The 8,704-nt window shown below is 41.6% G+C and overlaps 1 long non-coding RNA gene across 1 annotated transcript; it reads right to left on the bottom strand.

Annotated features, from left to right (window-relative positions):
• Window positions 1–820: 820 nt before the first annotated feature.
• LOC132655402 (uncharacterized) lies at window positions 821–8,272 on the bottom strand. The gene is made up of 3 exons (XR_009593216.1): window positions 8,148–8,272; window positions 4,816–4,943; window positions 821–1,116 (listed from the first exon to the last, which is right to left on the bottom strand). It is a non-coding gene; the product is annotated as an uncharacterized LOC132655402 (long non-coding RNA).
• Window positions 8,273–8,704: the final 432 nt, after the last annotated feature.

Here is an 8,704-nt window from a genome sequence, read left to right as displayed (position 1 = left end):
AAAGGAGGCCGCAGTAATATTCAAACTGAACAAAATGGGACTGTTGTCTAGAAAAGAGGTAAAGACAAAGTGACACTTGGTGAAAGAAGCTAGCAATGTCAGAAAATACTTCAGTCAGCTGGCAACAGAAAACTGACTAAAAACCATAGCTTTCATAGGTTGATTTGCTGATAAGGAAATTATAATTGATAAGAAAATTATCTTAAATACCTTTTATTCTCACAGCTAAGTGAGTGGCTATCCTGGAAACTTTATTTGTATTTTAGAAAGACAAATGGGCTTTGCTTTTTTTATTTTGAAAGGGCCACTTCCACACAGGCCCTCTCTAATGGCCAAAAGGAATTCCTCAGTGCCCTGATCTGTAAGATATAAGGGGAAGGTAATTCAGAAGGAGCCACATGAAACCGTTGGTAGCTGAGGTTCTTACCAACCAAAAGACTGTTCAAAATGGCACAGCCTACGAGTCAGACACAGGAGAGTCCTAAATGACACCAGGATTCTAGTATACACAGACAAAGCGTGTCTATTGTCAAACACCCACCATTAGCTCCGCCTCCCACAGTCATGTTCGAATCAAAAGGCACCTTGAAGGCAATTGTTACAGTGCCCCTGAAAAAAAAAAAAAAGGAAAACAAAAGAAAAGAAGTAGAGGAGGAGAAGAAAGGAGGAGGAGGAGGAGGAAGAAGAGGAAGAACCAAGATTTCTCGATGAGAGCTGCAGAGCCGAAATGAAAAACTACTCTGTGTAATCTCAAAGTTCATGCATCTGGTATGTTTTCACACACACACACACACACACACACACACACACACACACACACGCACACGCATGCACACACGCACACATGCGCACACAAACATGCCCCAAATCAAGAGCCCTGTCCCCAGAAACAGCACAAAATTCAAGAAAAGCATCGGGTTTAGTCTAATGGCAGCGTGAGAAGCTCAAGGATGCTTTAATCAACTCGAGCTGGACCCTCCTTTACAGACATCTCAGTCACAACAGAGACGAATGAGATTGCGCATGCCTGCAGAGGAAATGTTGCGGGTTGTGTGGTCATTAATTCTATTTCTGTGTCGCCTTCTCCCCTTGGAGGAATGGTTGCGGGATTTCACACTGAAAGGAGAAAACAAGAAGCATTAGGACAGAAAGAAGGTGGCATGGGTGGGCAGGTCATTTTGGTTTGCTTCGAATTTTATAGTTTTCTTTTAGGTTTCGGATGGGTTTTTCCTTCCCAGAGGAAATAAAACTTCGTTATGATCAGAGACAACAAATTCCCAGAAAACTCCCACTTTTATATGATTATTGAATTTTAGATGAATCATTGAATTACATGATTATTGAATTTCATAGTGCACATCTCAGAAGACATTTCTTCTAGTCTCCTGCTGCATTATTATTTATTGTTAGTTTTAGTCAGCAATTTGGGATTCCCACCATATATCTTTAGCTGCCTGTTGAGCATTACCCTTGAATGTCTCAAAGGCAGCTCTGTCTTAGGATAGCCAAAATTGTCCCCAAACGAGTCAAAGTGCAATGAAGCCTCATGTCTTCTCCTATTGTGCTCCTTCCTGCTAAATGAAATCAGAATTTACCCAGTGAATTGGCATATACCCAAAGCCTGGAAGTCATGGTTGATTCTTCTTTTTCTTTTTTTTCTTCTTCTCCTCCTTCTCCTTCTCATCCTTCTCTTCCTTCTTCTTTTAACCTTTTCGTGCTCAGACAACCCCCCAAACCTGTCAATACCACTTCCTAAGCCTTTCTCACACAAGCAATGGTGTGCTGAGACTTTCTCCACTATCAGCAAGTATTTGCAAAGTTTAACCAAATGAGGGATGTAACACTCTTATCCGAGTCACAGAAGGCCCACCTCAGAGTGGCACTATGTAGCTCTATCACTGGTACTCTGTCTCCATGGAGGTCTCCGGTGGAACCTTAGTCCACCAATGTCTAGTTGACTCCATAGTGCATGATTATTAAAAGCTCCATTCAGTTAAGGAGCCAGAAGTAGATGGCTTAAGTGTTGGAAAGTAAAAGGTAGGCTCCTTCCTAATGAACCATCTTTCTTGTGGCACATCTCCTCCCCAAATCTAACAGGTATCAAGCATAGGCAAGCCTTTGACAAATGTTCATTGGGCGTTGGAAAAATAAGAAAGGTGTAGAAGAATGCCCATCTCATTTTTTAACTTGGAAACATCTTTAATGGTCATTCTTACTGCTAATTAAAGCATTTCATCCTTGCAATGTTTGGGGCACCCTGGGTTCGGACAAAGTCACAAGCAGCTTGAGAAGGTTTAGTGTTACTTGCATTGGAGGGCCAAGTATTAGTTCCCTTTCTGCTATTACAACCTGAAGAAAATGTCTTCATTCTTAAAATTGCAGTCGGTATTAGAGGAAAAACATGATTTGAAATCTCAACTTGTCAGTTATCGTTTTGTGATTTTTTTTACCCCTAATTTACTAGACTCTGCCTGCTTCCGTTACTCATCGGTAGTCTGGGGAAGCTGACACCATGAGGACAGAGGAGTCAAGATGGTAACATGAGAGGAATGTTGAGGAGGGTTCCAAGGATAGAATAGATATTCAGTTAGCAAGCATGGCTGCTTTTCTACCACCTATGGATGGATCACCCTGGCCTCTTGGAACACTGACAGCATTCAGAGAGCAGTTGCGAGTTTTTCACTAGTGAACCGGGAACTCTTGGAAATGAACCCAGACTTCTTGTTGTGTTGAACCATGAGTCGGTGTAGAAATGTTTGGGTTCTGAATGTGTGGTTTGGGGTACTAGGGTTTGGTTCATAGCCCAGACACTGGGAAGTTGACAGCAGCCTGTTCTAGGGGATTCGACTCTCTCTTCTGGCCTCCATGAGCATCAGCACACACATGGCGCACAGCCACAGAAGCAGGGGCACACACTCAGTACAAATAGTAAAGCCAAGAGTCTTTGAAAAGAAAGGGTTTTCTGTTCTGAGAGTTGTAAGAGAGATAGCACAGCCCCCAATCCGTTCCAAACTGTACCTCTGCTACAGAGTACATTCTTTCACTTATCCATCCATGTGCACAGTGAGCACTTTACAGTCTATTGGTAGTGCTGGTCTCTGGGTGCCTGCTCTAAAGAGGCTTGTATGAGAGTGAGGAGGAGAACAACACAATGAACAGGAAATTTTAAAATATCGACAATCTATAAATTCAAACTAAGAGATGAAAAGTGCAAGACGTGATCAATGTCTAAATAAGATCACCATGGTTTCCATATGGAGAACATGTGGTATGTTAGAAATAAAAAACAAACAAACAAACAAACAAAAAAACGAGAGTGGGTTGAGGCACACGTAGGTAGAGTGGCTGTGAAGTATTGAGAGAAAAGCAGACTGTGAGACACACCTGCCTGTCGCTTAGCTTGAATAACCGGATAGTGCTATTTCTGAGACAGGGGTTGGGGAAGGCACAGAGGAAGCACAGGGTGACACGGAGTTCTGTTTTGGTTGTATTCAACTTGAGATGTTTCTCAGACGATGAAGTACAGAGTCGAACGTAGCAAGTAAAGATGGGACTTCATTCTCAAAGTAGAGATGCGGGCTGGAAGATCAGTGCTTAGAAGGCAAATAGAAACCACAAAACCAGATGAGATCGCCTAAAGACTGAATATAGGGAAGGGAAACAGGGAGCTTTAACTATGTGCAGAGACGAGCCAAACTTCAGAGACCAGGCGGGAAATTGGGCGGCAAAGAGATTAAAGGACAGCTAGCTAGCGTGGATATGGAGTACAGAAGCTGGAGAAAGGAGATTTCAGTGGGGGAGGGGAATAAGTTCTATGTGTTGAGAGGACAACGAGATGAAGACAAAGAAGTTTTCACTGGGTCGTGCAGCACAAGGGGCTTTGACAACCCTGACTCCGAGGGCTGTGGAAATAACAGAGGCAAAGTAGAGAGCGCTACTCGTGGGGTGGTTTCAGTAGTTTTGCTTTGATGTGGCAGACAGCAAATATTGAAGCAGAATGTGAGGGACTAGGATAATTCTCTCCTGTATTGACATGGAAGGGAGGACCACACATCTGTTTGCCTGGAGGAAGGTTCTCAGAGAGAGAGAGAGAGAGAGAGAGAGAGAGAGAGAGAGACTAGGCAGGGAACTGTGCACATGAGACTGCTGCACCATCATACAAATTTTTCTGTAAATATGAAACTGCTCTACATTTGCTCTTCGATAAAACAACAGGAAGTAGTTAAAAACTATTATAAAACAAGAGGCTATTTTTTTTTTTTTTTTTTTTTTTTTTTTTTTTAGAAAGGATGAGATGTAAGAAAGGGAACATTCCAGACGCCAAAAAAAGGATTTATTGCCAAAACTTTGATGGAAAAAGATGGAGTTGGCTGTCAGTGAACATTTTCCATTTGTTTATGGACAGCAAAATAAATTTTAGTACACTCGAGTTTAGAATACGATAATGCATTTGAATACTTTTCATCGTTATAACAGTGGGGAGGGAGGACTTGTGAATCCCAGCTTATAAGATAAGGAAACTGACACCGGGGAAAGCCTGGCCCCACTAAGAACTCACTGCAGATCCCAGAGAGGATCCATAGAGAACAAAACCCATGCTATGTGTTTGAACACATCTGTCATCAGATTTTATCTTAGTGACACCGGTGCTCTGCTACAGGATGAAATGATAACAAGAAACTCTAACCAGGGCCTTTCATAACCAGATGATTTTTAAATTCTCTGCGTAGCTGCTTGTGGATAACATGAGAAAGGGTGGGAGCATTTGCCAGGGAGACAAATGTGTGGCCAGCCGAGAGAGATCTGAGAGCTTACCCCACACGGTCCGCTCTTGTGTTGCTCGGAGGGTCTGTTTACAGCAATGTGCTCTGTGTTGGAATCTTCCACATTGCTCCATGAGGTGTTGACAGCATCTTCTTTGCTCTTCTGCATGTGTTCAGTGGCTGTGAATAAAGCTGCATTAATACTGAATAGTCCTCTCTTCTCTCTCTCTCTCTCTTACTTTCTCTATCTCTCTCCACACACACCCCAAGGAGCCCCATCAGAAACACTTTAAAAAGCTGAGTCTCCAAAATGATAGAATAGTCTTGAGAGTTTCTTTCAAGTTTATTCGGTTGCACTTTTTTAACATTTCAGTCTTTTGCCTAGTTTGGTGTTTTAACAGAGCCTGGTCCCTCTTTAGATCTAGAATGAGTGTCATTCACCCCAGAGTGGCCTCAGCATACTCTGCCATTCCTCATGATGGGGTAATTCTATTGAGAATGGATAGTTGCTTGACTTAATCCTCGTTTATTGGACTGCCCCAACCCTGCTTCCCATGAGGCCATGGCTGATCTCCATCTACGTTTTTCATGGATGACTGATATGTCATCTCTGTTTTCCATGAATCATAATTCACTCTATTATATATCTATGATCCTTAAGGAAGCATCTCAACAGATGCGGGTTCGAGTCATGGCACTGGAATCAGGATGCCTGGTTTCCCAAATCTTGCTTTCCTACCTACTGAGACACGGAGTCATCTAAGTTAATTATTGATACTTTAGTTTCCTCACTTGTAAAAAAGGTGATAAAGGACACCCATGTCTTGGGGTGTTACTGTTGCTGTGAAATACCATGACCAGAAGCCAATGAGCAACCTGGGGAGGAAAGGCCTTATTTCCCGTATACTTGTATATTACAGTCCATCATCAAAGGAAGACAGGGTGGAACTCACATAGCACAGGAACCAAAAGGCAGGAGCTTCAGGCTCTACCTGCAGCGGCTATGTGGAAGGCCTGCTTATTCGCTTGTTCCTTACGCTTGCTCAGCCTGCTTTCTCATAGCAGTTAGAACCACCAGCCCAGGAGCAGCATGACCCACAATGGGATGGGCCCTCCCACACCAATCACTGATTAAGAAAATGGACTACAGGCTTGCCTACAGGCCAAGCTTACGGAGGCGTTTTCTCAACTGAGACTTTTCTTCCCAAATGACCCTAGCTTGTACCGAGCTGACATAAAACTAGGAAGCACATGAAGTTCTTATTTAAAAAAATTAGAAGGTTCTCATGTCAAATCCCAGAGAGCAGTTACGTTTCCCACAGATGCTCAGGCTCCTTCTCTGTATTTTCCTCATGACATAGCTCCTACTCCCCCTTACCTTTTGCCTATTTGCTTACATTGTATTTCTTTTGTGAATTTTATTTTTCCTAAGAAAATAACAGAAATCAGGGGTGGGGGATCCAGGAAGGAATATTCTGTGAGACTCAACAGGAGTTTGTGACAGTGTTGATGAAGCATAAGATGATATCCATTAATTTGGACATTTAGAAATTAGAAAAGTGATGAATTATCATGTACACAGAATTCAGTGTGTTAAAGAGATACAGATATCCATGACTACTTGAGATCATGTTTGTTCGTTAAGTAGAATTAGCCATCCATGCTGTACAATTATGTGAAAATATGTTGTACACAATGAAATCGTAGTGTTAACTTATAAATAAGCAAACATAGATATCAAGAAATGCCTGCCTTTTGGAACATGGCTGAAAAATTAGCAGACAGGAAATATATTTAAAGCATTTCATAATGTAGAGAGAGGATAAAATTAATAGCTATGAAAGATGTGTATAGTTGAGTTTTAAAAACAAAAAGGTGTGTATCGGTTGAGAAACGAGAGCAAGGAGATCAAAAGAAGCTAAAAATAGATGCAGGGTGCCTATAGAACAACTGTAGATTGTTATGCTATTAGGATTTTTAGGCAGTATTTATTATTCTTACTTGTACCTGTGGTCCATTTATCATTTTTAAACATTATTTTTGGTCAAAGATTAGTTGGCTCATACTCATCTAGATATTTAAGCTGCAATGTCACAATAGTCCGGGTGCCATTTAGAGCTGTTTTATTGGATAAAACCAGTCATGTCATAAGTTTTACTGAGTCTCGCAGCTAATAAAAAAGCTTACTGCCCTAGCTTCATCCTTTTTCTTGTTTTTTTGTACTAGCAAACAGCTTCCAAGGATAAGCTTCCAACACAGTCACCGGTGTGCCTAGCCCTGTTTTAATGTGATTTAATGTGATCGCAAACATCAGCCTGTGTTACTGATTACATCCATCCAAAGAGCATCATCTCTCCAGTGAGTGAAATTATCAATAATCTTTCTGAACTTTAAATAAGATGGCAGTATCATCCTAGGGTCATGACATCTTCCCCTTGTTAATTATTTTATTTTATATGTGTGTGTGTGTATCCCATATGTATGCAAGTGCCTGTGGAGGCCGGAAGAGGGCACTGAGACTCCCACAGCTAGAACTACATACAGGTGTGAGCTGAGAACTGAACCCGGGTCCTCTGGAAGAGCAGTAAACACTCTTAATCACTGAGCCATCTCTCCAGACCTTCCGTGTTAAATTTTATGTCTATTTGTCTGTAAGTTTGTCTATATTCTATAATATTTTAAAAGACTTGACAAATTATAGCCAGTTTTTGTACATTGCCAAATTACTCTATAACATGCCTCACATTTGGGTTTTGTAGATTAACAAAATGACATGGGAGTGGTTCGTTTTCGATTGTTGTTTTCATTATATTTTTATTTTATGTGTGTGTGTGTTTTGCCTGCATGCAGTTCTCACGGGGGCCAGAAAAAGGTGCCATGTCCTCCCCTTTCACCTGAGACTAGCAGTACAGAGGGTTGTGAGCTCTTGTGTGGGTGCTGGGAAATGAGCCCTGATCCCTTGGAAGACCAGCCCTTGCTCTCGACTGCTGAGCTATCTCTACAGCCCCAAGCATTTCTTTGATAATTCAATGAATAACATCAAAAGTCTACCTAATTAGTGTTACCATGGTAACTTTTTTTCACAGCCTTTAGCTCTCCCTCTGTAGTCCAGGACAATTTTATAAGGTTGGGTCAAAATATTCATTGGAGGTTGACCTAGTTGGATACCTTTCTGTTTCTCTCTTCTCTAATTCTGAGGAATAGAAGTGTTTTCAACAGCACTTTAATTTGTTGGCTTAAAAAATAAACATTTAATCTCTTAACCATTTCAATCTGTTCCAGATATTAAGTCCTACTTGGAATGAGATGAGTTCACTTCAGCAGAATAATGCTTTTGCTCATTACGTTTCAAGTTGAAAGGGGATATATTAGGTGTTTACTCACCAACCATCTTCAGTGGATCCAGCCATTGCTTCTGTTTTCCATTCTGAAATGGGGCCAGAATTCTTCAGAGAGAAAAAAAAAAAAAGTACTGGACCCGAGGAGGAGCCTCCACTGCACAGTTTTCTACACAGGAAGAACAGCTTGCATAGCAATGAGAAGTGATTCATTCAGGGCTGGAAAGAGAGTCTTGGGGAGATGCTGTGCAAGCATGAGGACCTGAGTTTTATTCCACCGATTCATGGAAAAGCCTAAAAAGATTGTGTGCACCTGTGATTCCTGTGCTTGGGGACCGAGAAAGGCAAACCTCAAGGCTTCTCTGGCCAGACTATACACACAGTTGGTGAGCTCCAGGTTCAATTAAAGGGCCTGCCTGAAACTATATGATGGAGAAGTGATTGAGCAAGACAACTGATATCAAACTCTGGCCTTCACAGGCATCCATGGGATTGAACGTGGGAACCTCAGAGCCTTCACATATACACATACACATACACAAATACACACACTCACACTCACACAGAGACACAGAATAAAATGTTCTTAGGGTAAAAACACAC

Source organism: Meriones unguiculatus, chromosome 7 (genome assembly GCF_030254825.1).
Source record: "Meriones unguiculatus strain TT.TT164.6M chromosome 7, Bangor_MerUng_6.1, whole genome shotgun sequence".
NCBI lineage: Eukaryota > Metazoa > Chordata > Mammalia > Rodentia > Muridae > Meriones > Meriones unguiculatus.
The sequence above is the reverse complement of the archived record's forward strand: the minus strand, read 5'-3'. Positions and strand labels throughout refer to the sequence as shown.